The sequence below is a fragment of the Talpa europaea genome, assembly GCF_964194135.1.
Source record: "Talpa europaea genome assembly, chromosome: 8".
In the NCBI taxonomy this organism is placed as follows: Eukaryota; Metazoa; Chordata; class Mammalia; order Eulipotyphla; family Talpidae; genus Talpa; species Talpa europaea.
The window spans coordinates 99456216-99471347 of record NC_140075.1 but is presented as its reverse complement, the minus strand read 5'-3'; positions in this window follow the sequence as shown (position 1 = coordinate 99471347).

The following is a 15132-nucleotide window of genomic DNA, read 5'->3' as shown; positions in this document are numbered from 1 at the left end:
GATCTGGGCATAAAGCTTTATCTCTTTGGCTTCTGACGGCTTCTGACTGGTTTTTTCTTCCTATGATATAAGTAAATTTGAAAGAAAATGATCCCTGATTGTAATGTGGAACTCTTAAAGGCCAGAATTTCCCAAGACTTTTCAATGTTTATTTCCAAACAACTATTTCAATTTAATTACTGTGCATTCCTTACCATTCACTTATTGACATTTATTTAGTGAACTTGTTAACTAAAGTAAATTATTCATGTCTACATGAATGATTCAAATAATTCATTCTTAGGTCCCAACCAAATGGAAAGAAGGAAGAAAGAAAAGAACTTTTATTTCTGTAATATTTTAAATCCCCTAAGAGTTTAACAATTACTAAAGAAAAACAAAACACAACAACAAAAACATTTTCCTGGGAAAAATTCCTTTTCCTTAAACAACGTTTTCTTAATTATAAAATTCAGACCTGTGAGATCAACTGTTTTGTCATCTAGTCTTCCACAGTGCAACCTGAGCTAGAACAATAAAATACCAAGAATTTATATTCTTGGTATATTCTCTTTACAGCACAGCTGAGATTAAAGATATTAGCTCTACAAAATTTACTAGTAAATTCTACCTTAAGAGTTTAATTTCAATACTAAGAACACAATTTAAATTTTAATTATCAATATATACCGCCTAATAATATTTTGAAAGTACTTCAATAGTTTGTTGTGTCTCTCCAACAAAACAGAAGTTTCTAAAGTTCAAAGACCATTTCCTTTGCACTCCTATCTTTTCTATCACCTAATGCAATGTAAGATACAAAAACAGAGTCATTCTAAAAATCTAATCATCAAACACCACTAATAGAAAATCTACAACCACTTGAAAGGAAGATATCTAGGCATATCCACTCAGTATTTACTACCTAGTAGATTCCCAATATATGTTGGGTTAATCAGTGAAAGAGTGAACTTGATGTCTTAAAGTAATCTTACATGTCAGAGATTTGGGGTTAGTGTGGTATAACAGATACCTAAAGAGGTGTGAGCCTATGTCTCTGAATCATATACAGTGTTGGAAACCAGTATTACAAAAATGTGAAAGTTTTAAAAATAAATCTCTGTGCTAAAAAAGAATAAACAAATTGGGGCCTCCCTGGTGGCACAAGGGGTTAAGCACTGCACTATGAAGCAATCCACAGCCTCTACAACATGACTTCGATTCCCAACTGGCCAGGGAGAAACCCACATGGCGAGGCAGACCTCTCCTGTCTCACCCACTGCTCCCCTCAGCAGTGTGTTTCAGTCAGTCTGCCCGTTTTGTTCCTCACTCTGTCTCTGGTGGGATCCTCTCACCCCCTGTATCTCTGGCCTGTACCCCAGCTCTTGTATGCATAAATAAATAAATCTTTAAAAAAAAAAGTTAAAAAAAAAATAAACACAGATTTATGACCACAATACAATCTAGAAATAGAACCTAAAAACTGAAACAAAAAACTACCACTTGTTATTATACGTAAATAAAGTTCTGAAATCTGATTCAAGGACAACAGAATCTCATATTAAGCCTATTCCATACCACTTTTTGTTTTTTAATTTATTTTTATTTTTTTAAGACATTTAAGACCTTTAATGGAAGGGGACTTTATTTTTTTTTAAAGATTTATTTATACAAGAACTGGGGTACAGACCAGAGGCAAGGGAGGGTAAGAGAATTCACCAGAGACAGAGCGGGGAGCAGAACAGGCAGACGGACCAAAGACACTGCTGAGGGGAGCAGCTGATGAGACAGGAGAGGTCTGCCACACCATGTGGGTATCTTCCCAGCCAGCCGGTAATCAAACCCGCACTGCAGAGGCTGTGGACAGCCTCACAGCGTGGCACTCAATCCGCTGCACCACCGAGGCGGTCTTCCATGCCCTTTTTTAAACAAAATATTTTTTCACTAAAAATTTAACCAAACAGAAGCGAATTTTAAAAATCCAATTATTAGAGTACAAAGAAATTTTTAAACATTAAAACAATATTTCAAGGGCCTCCCCGGTGGCGCAGCGGTTGAGCGCTGGGTTGCGAAGCTGCCCGCGGCCTCTGCGGTGCCGGTTCGATCCCCGGCTGCTCCCCGGCCACCAGAGGAGGGTCCCACATGGCGCGCAGACCTCTCCTGCCGCCCGCTGCTCCCCTCAGCAGTGTACCTCGGTCCTTCTGCCTGCTCTGCTCCCCGCTCTGGCTCTGGTGAATTCTCTCACCCTCCCGCACTTCTGACTGTACCCAGTGCATGTATAAACAAAAACAAACAAACAAACAAATAAATAAATAAACAAATAAACATGCCTCTATTAAAAAAAAAAAAACAATATTTCAAAAATTTCACTATTCTATTCACTTTATCTATTTTCCCTAAACATCAAATATCCTGGAGTATTTTTTATTCAAAGTCCGTAATAAAAGGAAAATATTTATTATGATGCAAAAAACTACTGGTAATGTATACAAGTAATCACTAGGCATAGAAATTAAGGGGCCAGGGCCTCCCCTGGTGGCGCAGCGGTTGAGCGCTGAGCGCAGCCTCTGCAGCACCAGTTCGTTCCTCGGCCACCGGGGAGGGTCCCACAAAAAAAAAAAAAAAAAGAAAGAAAAAGAAAAGAAATTAAGGAGCCATCTGTATACTTTATGGAAATTCTATCATGTTGTTGGGCCTCCCCGGTGGCGCAGCGGTTGAGCGCTGGGTTGCGAAGCTGCCCGCGGCCTCTGCGGCGCAGGTTCGATCCCCGGGTGCTCCCCGGCCATGGGAGGAGGGTCCCACATGGCGCGCAGACCTCTCCTGCCGCCCGCTGCTCCCCTCAGCAGTGTACTTCGGTCCTTCTGCCTGCTCTGCTCCCTGCTCTGGCTCTGGTGAATTCTCTCACCCTCCCGCGCTTCTGACTGTACCCAGTGCATGTATAAACAAAACAAACAAACAAACCAGCAAACAAATAAATAAAGCATGCCTCTATTAAAAAAAAAAAAAGAAAGAAATTCTATCATGTTGAATTACAACTGTTGAAACAGAATTTTTTATTCAATATTTATAATTTATATTTAATGCACTTTACAAAGCAGTTTCTTTTTAATATTGCTATGCATTTTAGTATATTTTTCCAGCTTTACTGAGATAAAATTGACATATAGCACTGTAGAAGTTTAAGGTGTATAAAATGATGATTTGATAAATGTATATGCTGCAAATGATTACAATAATAAGGTTACTTAATACATCCATTACCTCACATGATTACCTATTCTATATGTATGAAAGAGAACATTTAGCAAAGCTAATCAACTTTCAAGTATGTAATAACAATATAGTTATTACATAATTACAATCATCATGCTATATATTAGATTCTCAGAATTTATCTTATCACTGGAAGTTTGTATCCTTTGACCAGTATCTCCCTATTTCTCCCCATTCCAACCCCTGGCGACTACTGTTCTACTCTATTTCTATGAGTCCTGCTTTTTTAGAGTTCAAATACTGGTGAGATCACACAGTACTTGTCTTTACAGTGCATTCAAGGTCTATCCATGTTGTCAAAAATGCAGGATTTCCTTTTTTATGGCTAAGTAATATTATACTGTGTATATGAATGTATGTACACACACACATTTTCTTTATCCATTCACCCATCAATGGACACTTAAGTCCATATCTTGGCTTTTATGCATAATGCCGCAATGACCATGGGGTACAGATATCTATTCAAGATAGTAATTTCATTTATTTCAGCTATATATCCAGAAATGTGATTACTGGGTCACATGGTAGTTCTGTATTTAATCTTCTGAGAAACTTCCACACTGCTTTTCCACAGTGGCTGTATCAATAGACATTCCCATCAACAGTGCACAAGGGTTTCTTTTCTCCTCATCTTTGTCAACCTTTGTTACCGCTTGTCTTTTTGATGATAACTACTCTACCAGATGTGAGGTAATATCTGTCATTTTGATGCATTTCCATGATGATTACTGATGCTGAGCATCATCTTAGTATTTTTATTGCATATCGTTTCAGCTTTGATTTTCATTTGTCCATGTTGGCTGTCTCTGTTCTAACCTCCAAGAGGCTAAGCCATCATCTACCTAAAACCTAGATAATCCACAATATATACCACTCTAGCACCTGAAAATGACATATATTTTAATGATAATAAAGTTGAAAAGAAAATGTACTGTAACACTGAGATTTCAGTCCTTTTACTTACAGTGTCAGATGAATCAGACTTTCCATATTAAAATGTTTCCAGGTTAGATTTTTTTAATTGAAATTTTATCGAGATATTAGAAGATCTACCTACTGTTATAAAAACAAATACGAAGATATCCCTTGTATTGTTTGCCTGTTTTCTCCAAAGGTAACATTTTGCAAAGCTATAGTATAATATCACCACAGGATATTGATGTTGATACAATCCACTGATTTCATTCAGATTTTCCTAATTTTACTTGTTGTCATTTGTACATATGAGTATGTATGTGTTTGTATGTATTTATTAAGTGCTATACAATTTTACTACCTGCGTAGGTTAATGAATATCACCATAGTCAAGACAGCTAAAGAGTTCCAGTACCACAAAGATGCCTTATATTGAATGGTCAGATTTAAATAACTATCCAAAAATTTTCCTTGTATGGTTTCTAAAAGAAGTAAAAACCGGGCCTCCCTGGTGGTGCAAAGGGTTAAGCACCGCACTATGAAGCAATCCACAGCCTCTGCAAAACAAGTTCGATACCCTGCTGGCCACATGGCGAAGCAGACTTCTCCTATCTCGCCAGCTGCTCCCCTCAGCAGTGTATTTCAGTCATTCTGCCTGTTCTGTTCCCCATTCTGTCTCTGGTGAATCCTCTCACCCCCCTGCATCTCTGGCCTGTACCCCAGCTCTTGTGTGCATCAATAAATAAATCTTTAAAAAAAAAAAAAAAGAAGTAAAAACCCATTTACTCACCCATCTGGCTAGGGCCTCTTTGATTGTTGTTGCTTTTGCCTTAAAAAGAGAAGGAAAAAAAAACAAGGCTGTGTTTATCGGTGTATGATTTGGTGATTCAATTTTCATGGTGTGGTGTCTACCATTACAGGGCTAACTTCTTTCTTTGAGATATTAATACAAAGAGAGAGTTTTAGTTGTGAAATCAGAATGATTTATTTAAATACATTTTAGAGAAATTAAGGAAATCATGATGAAATTAGTGCCCATATACTTCATTTCCACTTGGTTAACAAAAACTATATAGTTTTCAACACTTGATGTTAAAATATATCTTATTTCAATGATTCTAAGATCTATATATTTTTTACATGTTAACATCTTGGAAATTTGGATGCATCTTACAATCAGGAACAACTTACAATGGCTGTAGCAGGAGGCTACATGTGAAGCCTTAAAAAATATTAACCCTTTATACACAAACACATACACACACATGCATATAGGTTTACAATACATATATACACACACATACTTAAAAATGTGTCGCAAATATGTATTTGTTTGCAAATAATGACCTATAATAAAGATATATATACTGAAATACATTTAAAAGAACTCTGTCAATAAGTAAAAGATAGAAATTCTGAGTCTTGATGTATTTATCATAGCTTAACTCCAACCTATTTTTCTTACAACATGAAATAATGTACCTTATAAAAAAGTACTTTACAGTCAATTTAATATATTTGAAACTTTGAAATTGACCAAAGGAAGATATCATTAATGAATTATTGCTGGAGTTATTTTTAAAAAGAGAGAGCTATTTTTAAAAAGAGAGAGATAAAGCCCAAGCAATAACAAAAGGAAAGTATTTCATGCATATACCATTTCGACATACTAATAAATAACCATTGGGTGAAAAAAGAAAATTATAAAACAAAAAAAAAAAAAGGGAAAGAGAAAGAAGTCAAATGTTGAGAAGAACACTAAAAAGGAAACTTACAACCTCAAACACGGTTATCAGAAAACATGAAATAGAAAACAAGTAGGCTAAATATTCAAGATATTGAAAAAGTACAGCATTGCAAGCCCCACAAAGGCAGAGAGAAGCACAAGGGAAGGAGTCAATGAAAAATACAACAGGGAAGAAGAATAAATTTAAAGCTAGTTCTTTCTGGCAAGCCTGATAAACCAAGAAGGAGAGATATACAAATTAAACATATAAAATGAATAAGGAAAAATAATTACAGATGCCACAAAGATTTAAAAAATAAAATAAGCAAACATATGATAATAAGTTTGAAAACCCAGACAAGGTATATATTTCTGAAAACAAAACAAAACAAAACATTAAAAACAGAACTGCCAAACTGTCTTAAGACGTCTCAGAAAATGTGACTAGTCCATAATCATTTAAAGGATAAAAGATAAAGAGAGATATACCTTCATCCTTCTCCCCTATAACTCCATGCCTAGATAATTTTAAAGGTGAGTTCTAACAAGCTTTCAAAGAACAGATATTCCATTATACAAGCTGTTTCAGAAACCAGAAAAAGGGGAAAATGGCCAACTTATTTTATGCAGCTAGAATAAGCTTGATGCCACAACCAGATAAGAAGATCCCTTTACTTTAAAACATTTATTTGAAAATTCTAACTATAATATTAGCTCTCCAAAAATCAATGATATACAAGAATCATGATCAGGAATGGCTTATCCTAGGATCATAAGGATTTATTGACCTACAGGAAAATCTATTGTCAGCTAATATTGTTAAATTTATATAAGTTAAATTATTGATAAGGTATATATTTGGTGACAAGTACTAAGGAAAAAAAGACAGTGAGCTTTGTAAGGGACATCGGAGTGTATGTGTATATCTAATACACATAAGGCACTCTAAAAATTCAAAACAAGGAGAAAAGTGGGTAAACATATGTAAACAGAAAATATAGAAACCGAAATCCAGATGACTAACAAGAGGTGTTTAAACTCAATAAAAATCAGAGAAATACAAAGTAAAATAATGGGATACTAAAATACATCCTCAAATTGGCAAAAGTTAGAAAGTCAGTGAGAAAGCAGAGAAATGGGAACTCTCATGCATTAGTGAGGAAATAACTAGTAAAGGCATTCTAGAAAGCAGTCTGACAGTGCCAAGGAAAACTATACATAGATCCTATGACTCCAACATTCCACTTCTGGATATATTTCCTGGAGAAATCCTTACATGGATCCATAAAATGAGACATACAAGAAACCCTTTCAAAACATTATGGAAGCAAATTGGAAGCCATCTAACCACCTACTATGGTAATATAGAGTTGGTTAAAAAGCCAATAGTTCCCCCTATAGAAACTCAAATTCCAAAAGGACCATTGGACATTATTAACAGGTAAAACTGGCCATATGAAGAGGAAAACCTCTACTCAGCCCCAGACAAGTGCTGGCAGGTGAAATTTGGGATAATAGTTGCCCTAATATCACATTTCTTCAAATATGAAAACTCTAATAATTGAAAGAAACGCCCTTATTTTTTTTTTTTTTATAGAGGCATGTTTTTATTTATTTATTTATTTATTTATTTATTTATTTATTTTGCTTGCTTGTTTTGTTTATACATGCACTGGGTACAGTCAGAAGCGCGGGAGGGTGAGAGAATTCACCAGAGCCAGAGCGGGGAGCAGAACAGGCAGAAGGACCGAAGTACACTGCTGAGGGGAGCAGCGGGCGGCAGGAGAGGTCTGCGCACCATGTGGGACCCTCCTCCGGTGGCCAGGGAGCAGCCGGGGATCGAACCGGCGCCGCCGAGGCCGCGGGCAGCTTCGCAACCCAGCGCTCAACCGCTGCGCCACCGGGGAGGCCCCCTTATTTTTTTTTAATAGAGGCATGTTTTATTTATTTCTTTCTTTATTTGTTTGTTTGTTTTGTTTATACATGCACTGGGTACAGTCAGAAGCGCGGGAGGGTGAGAGAATTCACCAGAGCCAGATCGGGAAGCAGAGCAGGCAGAAGGACCGAAGTACACCGCAGAGGGGAGCAGCGGGCGGCAGGAGAGGTCTGCGCGCCATGTGGGACCCTCCTCCGGTGGCCGGGGAGCAGCCGGGGACCGAACCGGCGCCGCAGAGGCCGCGGGCAGCTTCGCAACCCAGCGCGCAACCGCTGCGCCACCGGGGAGGCCCAGAAACGCCCTTATTTTATGTATCAGTAAGAAAGGAAATATGCTGTCAATTATATAACACCATCACAGTTCAGTTATATCAAAATGTAGGTAGGATGGTGAAATATGGTAGTTTTGATTTTTCAGAGGAAGCAAAAACCTGGGTTTTGATGTGAAATATGACAATTTTTAAGACATTAAAAGCTAATCAAAACATTTTTAAAAACTGTGTAGGTGTGTATTTCTGTTTTTTTTTTTAACTTTCCTTTTTATTTATTTATTTTTTAAGGATTTATTTATTTATTTATACAAGCACTGGGTACAGTCAGAAGCGCGGGAGGGTGAGAGAATTCACCAGAGCCACAGCAGGGAGCAGAGCAGGCAGAAGGACCGAAGTACACTGCTGAGGGGAGCAGCAGGCGGCAGGATAGGTCTGCGCGCCATGTGGGACCCTCCTCCGGTGGCCGGGGGGAGCAGCCGGGAATCGAACCACTGTGCAGAGACTGCGGGCAGCCTCGCAACCCAGTGCTCAACCGCTGCGTCACCGCGGAGGCCCTAGGTCTGTATTTCTGAAAGACCCCAGCTTGTAGTCTCAACTACAAAGACCAGCTTGTAGTCTCAACTAGCTTCATCTAATTACTGGTTCTGATATTCTGTTTGAAGATTTTTTTTATTTGAAGATTTTTAATAATTTTCATGGTTCATACTTTCAGAATTTTTTAGGGTTGATTCCCCACCTGAAATATAAACCTAGATTCTATAATTTTATACTTCTCTTGGCAATAGCTTTCAGCTAAGTGCCTATGCAATAAAGTAAGTAAATCAGTTGGGGAAACTACTTTCTAAAGATGGCATTTAATCTTGTGATTGAGGATGGGTATGACATTCTCAACATTTTAATTTCCTGAACTCAATTTCTCCCCTCTTCTATACAATTGGAATCACAAAAAAGACAACAATTACATTTACTCTTCATAAACATCTCCATGGGACAGGGCAATAACACATTTGCTTATCATTTCATCATAAAAAAAAAACTTTGATTGGTTAGGCCGCTGATAGCTGATAGATTTCAAATCTAAGGCAGTATTTCTCAAAGTGTGGGGCGGTGCCCTCCAATTTTAGCATCACTTGAGGTGCGTTGTCCAAATGCATATTCCTGAGCCCCTTCTGAACCCACCTCCGTCCCCAATCACACTAAAAATTCATAATGTCCACTCCCACAAGCTCATACTTAGGCCGAGTGAAGCCACACATATGCATACTGTAATTTGAGAAATACTGCCCTAACATTCTATCAGAGTGGGTTTTACAATGTTAACCTAATAACACTCAATTCAGAGAGCAACCTGGGGACTTTACAGGTTTCCAATACTGCGGCAATCGGATTAACACACTCTCCTCCCCTAACCAGCATTTCCCCCATCTCGCTAGGGAAGAAAATCACTGCTCTGTGAAGAAATATCCTAATTCACACCCTCCCTTCCATCATCTTTCCCACTCCAATCCGCTCTTTTTAGATAATTTCAAGCTCTTTGTCTTCCTTTTTCTCTGCCAGAGTCCCTCCACTCTAGCACAATCTCCAATCCGTCCCAGGCCGCCCTCATCCCAAACCATCCCCTGCCAGGGTGTCTCTCTCGCCTCAGGCCTCTGACTCCACGGATGTAGTGTCCGCTACTCTTTCCCTTCCGTTGTTCGAAGACCCCCATCCTCAGCCTCAACACTTCACGGTCACCCTTTTCCACTTCCAACCTCCTCTCAGTTTCGGCTAGAAGGCCCTGAGGGTACTCACCATTCCGGCCGTTGCTACTGTCACTGCTCTGGTTGCTAGGGCCCGGCGGGGTCAGTGCGCGTGCGCACTTCCCCCAGCTCGCCGCGGATCCCAGCCGCGGTCCTTTCTCCCCGCCCTCGGGTGGCGCGAGCAGAGCATTGTGGGACGCTGCGGCGGCCGCCAGGGTCCTGCTGCCCGGCTGCCACTGGCTTTTCCCAGGGGCCGCCGCGCTGCTGCGGGCCACTCGCGTGGCTCTGGCGCTAACCGCGCAGAGTGGTCGGGAGGCGTGCTCTTCCCTACCTTAAGCAGGTTCATCTAATCTGGAGTGACGTACCTGTCCGCCGTCTAAAACTTTAAAACTTCCCTATAACGATAGGCCCTCCCATAAAAGAACTTATATAACTCGCCTTCCCTGCAGCTTGCCTTTCCGTCTTCTCCAGACTGCCTGTGTAATTTACCTGGCCATCCAACTGAGCTATCCGGAGCTAAACGCAGTTGAAATTCTTAGGTTTACTTCCTCCAGAACCCCAGGGAGCCAGCCAGAAAGCCCCACCTGTCAAATTTTAGCCAAAAAGTGTAAAAATACTCAAGAGTTGCTAAGGGCATGGAGAACTACATGTACTATTTATAATTGATAGAGACTATGGCGGGGTGGGGTGGGGGCTGTTGATAATATGTATTAAAAGCTTTAAAACCTTTCGCACCTCTTGACCGAAGAGTTACACTTCGAGGACTTTATCCCAAAGAAATAATCAGACAAGTGCACAGAGACATAAATTCAAAGTTTAATAGCAAAAATAAAAACAACCCAAATGTCAACAAGTCAGTTGGTATTATTGAACATTCAAATTGTTAGGGGGAAAAGGCGGTCCCAAAGCAAATTCCATACAGGCTTTGTGGACTCCACCCCCACCCCAGGTCAAAGCCAAAGACACTGGGAACTCCAAATCCCATCACCACCAAAGGGAAGGTGGCTGGGACCTGAGGGTGGGGGTGGAGTCCACAAAGCCTGTATGGAATTTGCTTTGGGACCGCCTTTTCCCCCTAACAAAATAATGAATTAATATACTTCTGCTAAAAATGTTGCTGAAATGCATCTACTCACTTACAAATGATGGTTATGTGTTGATTTAAAGTGCAAGCTACCAAACAAAATAGTTGGCATGCTCTTCTTTAACAATTATATGTAGCACACATACATGTACATAACATATCTAAGAGGGAGGGTTTAGTGTTTGTTACAGACTGAATTGTGCTCTCCCCTCCCAATTCATATGTTGAAGTCCTAACTTCCAAATGCAGCTGACTTGGAAATAGGTCCTTCAAGGGGGTAATTATGGTTTAGTGAGGCCTTAAGAGTGGGCTGCTAATCCAATAGGACTGATTTCCCTAGAGAAGAGGAACAGATTCCAGGAGGGGGTCCACAGAGGAAAGATCACGTGCCGAAAAAGTGTGAAGCAAGCCAAGGAGAGTGGTCTCACCCAAAACTAATGCTGTCAGCACCTCAATCTTGGACTTCCAGTCTCCTGAAATATGAAGGAGAATTAATGTCTGTAGCATTTTGTTATGGCAATCTGAGGAGAATAATACACTGCTCATTTTGCGTGTCTATGTTCTGATTGTTTCTATAATATATATGCTTTAAATTTTGAAAATTAATTTCATTTTGTAAAAGGCAATTAAATCACATTTATAAAAATAAGAAAAGGTGAAATGTTTATTTTTAATACCTTTTAAAAATATTTTATTTATACAAGAACTGGGGTACAGCTCAGAGGCACCGGAGAATGAGAGAATTCACCAGAGACAGATTGGGGAGCAGAATAGGCAGACGGACCAAGGACACTGCTGAGGGGAGCAGCGGGTGAGATAGGAGAAGTCTGCCACGCCATGTGGGCATCTCCCTGGCCGGCAGGGAATCGAACCTGCGCAACAGAGGCTGCGGACAACTCACAGCTCAGGCACTCAACCCGCTTTGCCACCAGGGAGACCCGTGAAATGTTTATTAAAGAAAATGAAAATATATGTTCATAACATATCTGACTTTTGTTATTATAGTGTTTTGTTTTTAGAAGATCTCTACACCTCCACATCTCTCTGACCTAGAATTCTTCCTTGTCTGCCAAAATCTCTACCAGTTTCATTGATGTGGCTGTAATGGGAATTTAATCCTCAAACATACCTCATAATCTAGCAGAGTACTCCTTTTACTCAAAACCTTGGATTGCACCATAATTTCCCAGATTATGATTCCCATCATTATTTAATAAAAAGCCATTTTTCCCTTTATTATGTTTTGGCTGCTTTAAATAAACCCATTTTAGTTCTTCTTCCCATAAGCAGCATTATGTGATCTCTGAAAATGGTATGCACCTGACACAGAAAACCCTATGAAGTCATGCAAAACAAGAAGTTCAGGGCCTCTCGAGCCGCACAGCAGTTGAGCGCTGGGTTGCGAAGCTGCCCCCAGCCTCCTCCGCAGCACCGGTTCGATCCCTGGCTGCTCCCTGGCCACTAGAGGAGGGTCCCGCATGGCGCACAGACCTCTCCTGCTGCCCACTGCTCCCCTCAGCAGTGTACCTCGGTCCTTCTGCCTGCTCTGCTCCCCGCTCTGGCTCTGGTGGGTTCTCTCACCCTCTGCGCTTCTGACTGTACCTAGAGCTTATATAAATAAATAAAATAAATCTTAAAAAAAAAAAAGAGAGAGAACAATAATAATAAAAAAAAAGAAGTTCAAATCTTCATGTCCATTTTAAGAACACTCCCGAAGCTGCCCAGGTGATAGAGGGCATGAATATCCAAAGAGCCACCAAGTAAGGGGAGAATGTCACCATGTGTGCCATTCTGTCGTTCCAAAGGTGGAATTGGTGTGCCAGGTCAAAGAGAGGGACTGAACACAGGATTGGGGGCTCAAAAAGAATGCCAAATCTGGAGGGGCCTCCCAGGTGGTTCAGGGTTAAAGTCTCAAGCTATCGCCAGACACTGTAGCATGAGTTCGATCCCCGGCCAGGGAGATAACCCACATGGCACAGTAGACCTCTCCTATCTTACCTGCTGCTCTCGTCAGCAGTGTATTTCAGTCAATTTGCCTATTCTGCTTCCCACTCTGTCTCTGGTGACTCCTCTCAACCCCTGTACCTCTAACCTACACCCCAGTTCTTATACGCATAAAAAATAAAAATAAATCTTTCTTTAAAAAAAAAAAGAATGCCAAATCTTTACTGCACATGCTTAAAATGCAGAGAGTAATGTGGAACTTAAGTGTTTAGAGGTAGATTCTCTGGTCCTTGAGCACATCCAGGTGACCCAAGCCCCCAAGATGTATCAAAGAACTTACAGAGCTCATGCTTAGATGAATCCCTTCACGAGCTCCCCCTGCCATGGTAAAATTATCCTTACTGAAAAAGGGCAGATTGTTCCTACACCAAAAGAGGAGGTTGCACAGAATAAAACAATATCCCAGAAGAAACCGAAGAAACAAAAACCTATGAAATCTCTTTCTTTAAAGATTTACAATGGGTGACAAGTAGGGGAAAAAAGTCTGCTTAATAGCAGAAAGGGTTCTGTGTCTTCAGTCTTCCACAAATTAGCCTCTGGGTCATCTTATTAGAATCCACTTCAGCTTCTGACTATAATGAAAAAGTTATTACAACTCAGTGGTTGCTCATCATAAAACCTGGTTTCTTTTCATGTATTCACACCCATGTTCAAAACCTCTGTGATAGACAGAGCAAACTAATTTTCACATAGCAGCTTTTTAAAAACTGGTATATAGCACATAATGTAACAGGGAGCATAAATGGGAAGGGGGAAAATATATTGAAAACTGGTTTTCATTTAGCAATTACTTGAGTTGAAGCTCAAAGAAAGCAAACGTGGAGAAACTTAAAGAGTATCGAAGCTACAGGTTCCAATGGACTTGAAGCAAGTGCTTTTACGTATAAAAACTTGCAGATGCCCATGAGAAGTCTAGATCTTAATGTCCTTTGTCAAAAATATCCAACCTGTCCCTTAACTTATTTTGAGCATATTCTAAACATTGTAGTCTAGTTTGTTAGGCTTCACCCCAGATGCAAGTGCAGAAACTCCAAGATCTTCTTCCAAGACTCAATCTGAGCAACAGCGTGAGCTTTGAGTTGTCCACCTCCCAAAACAGGCAAACCTAATACAGGATCCAGGGCTACAGAGAAAAAAGGGCTGTAAGGGGGGTCTATTCTGTGGCCAGCATTAGGATAGTTTAAGAGTGTAAAATTTGTCTTCCCATGCTCTGTGAGGTGCTTCATAGCTATGGCAGCATAAGCAGAGCTCTTCCAATGTCTGTCATCCTCTCCAACGATGAAAAGGAAATGGGCACTGGCATTTTCAAGGGGAATTCGGCTCTCCTGATAGGCTGGATTCAAGGGGTCCTCCAGCGCTTCTTTGACATCATATACTCCTGAATCAGTGGCAGAGATTTTGTCCAGGTTAAAAGGTAGTCCTGGCAGGACGAATCTACCACATGTAAGGGCAGTAGCTGTGTTAGAGATGCAGCCATTGATGCTCACAACTGCAGCTATATTGGGAAGAAAGCTAGCCATGGAAAATGCCAACTCTGCCCCTTTGCCAGAACCAATCACTCCAATGTTTGGACCTTTGACCTGGAGATTGAAGAAAAAGACAACAAGCAAGAAGAGAGACAGGCAGAGGGGGGTGGGGAGGGAGAGAGAGAGGGAAGGAAAGGAAACATGATTGTTAATGCAGTCACAAAGCCCTTGACAAAGAAAAGTTTTTAAAGTACTTATCAAAGAGCTCATTTATATATTTATTTATCCATCCATTCATTAATTCATTTAACAGGTTTTTTTTTTTTAAAGATTTATTTATTTATTTATTTAGGTATTTGTTTATACAAGCACTGGGTACAGTCAGAAGCACGGGAGGGTGAGAGAATTCACCAGAGCCAGAGCGGGGAGCAGAGCAGGCAGAAGGACCGAAGTACACTGCTGAGGGGAGCAGCGGGTGGCAGGAGAGGTCTGCGCGCCATGTGGGACCCTCCTCCGGGGGCCGGGGAGCAGCTGGGGATCGAACCGGAGCTGCAGAGGCTGCGGGCAGCTTCGCAACCCAGCGCTCAACCGCTGCGCCACCGGGGAGGCCCCAACGGGTATTTTTTATTGACATTTTCCAACCCATTAGTACCACTTTATTTACTCTTTTAACCTTAAAGAATTAATTTTAAACACATTTCTCTCTACCATCCCACTCACCTTTGGGTGACTTTTT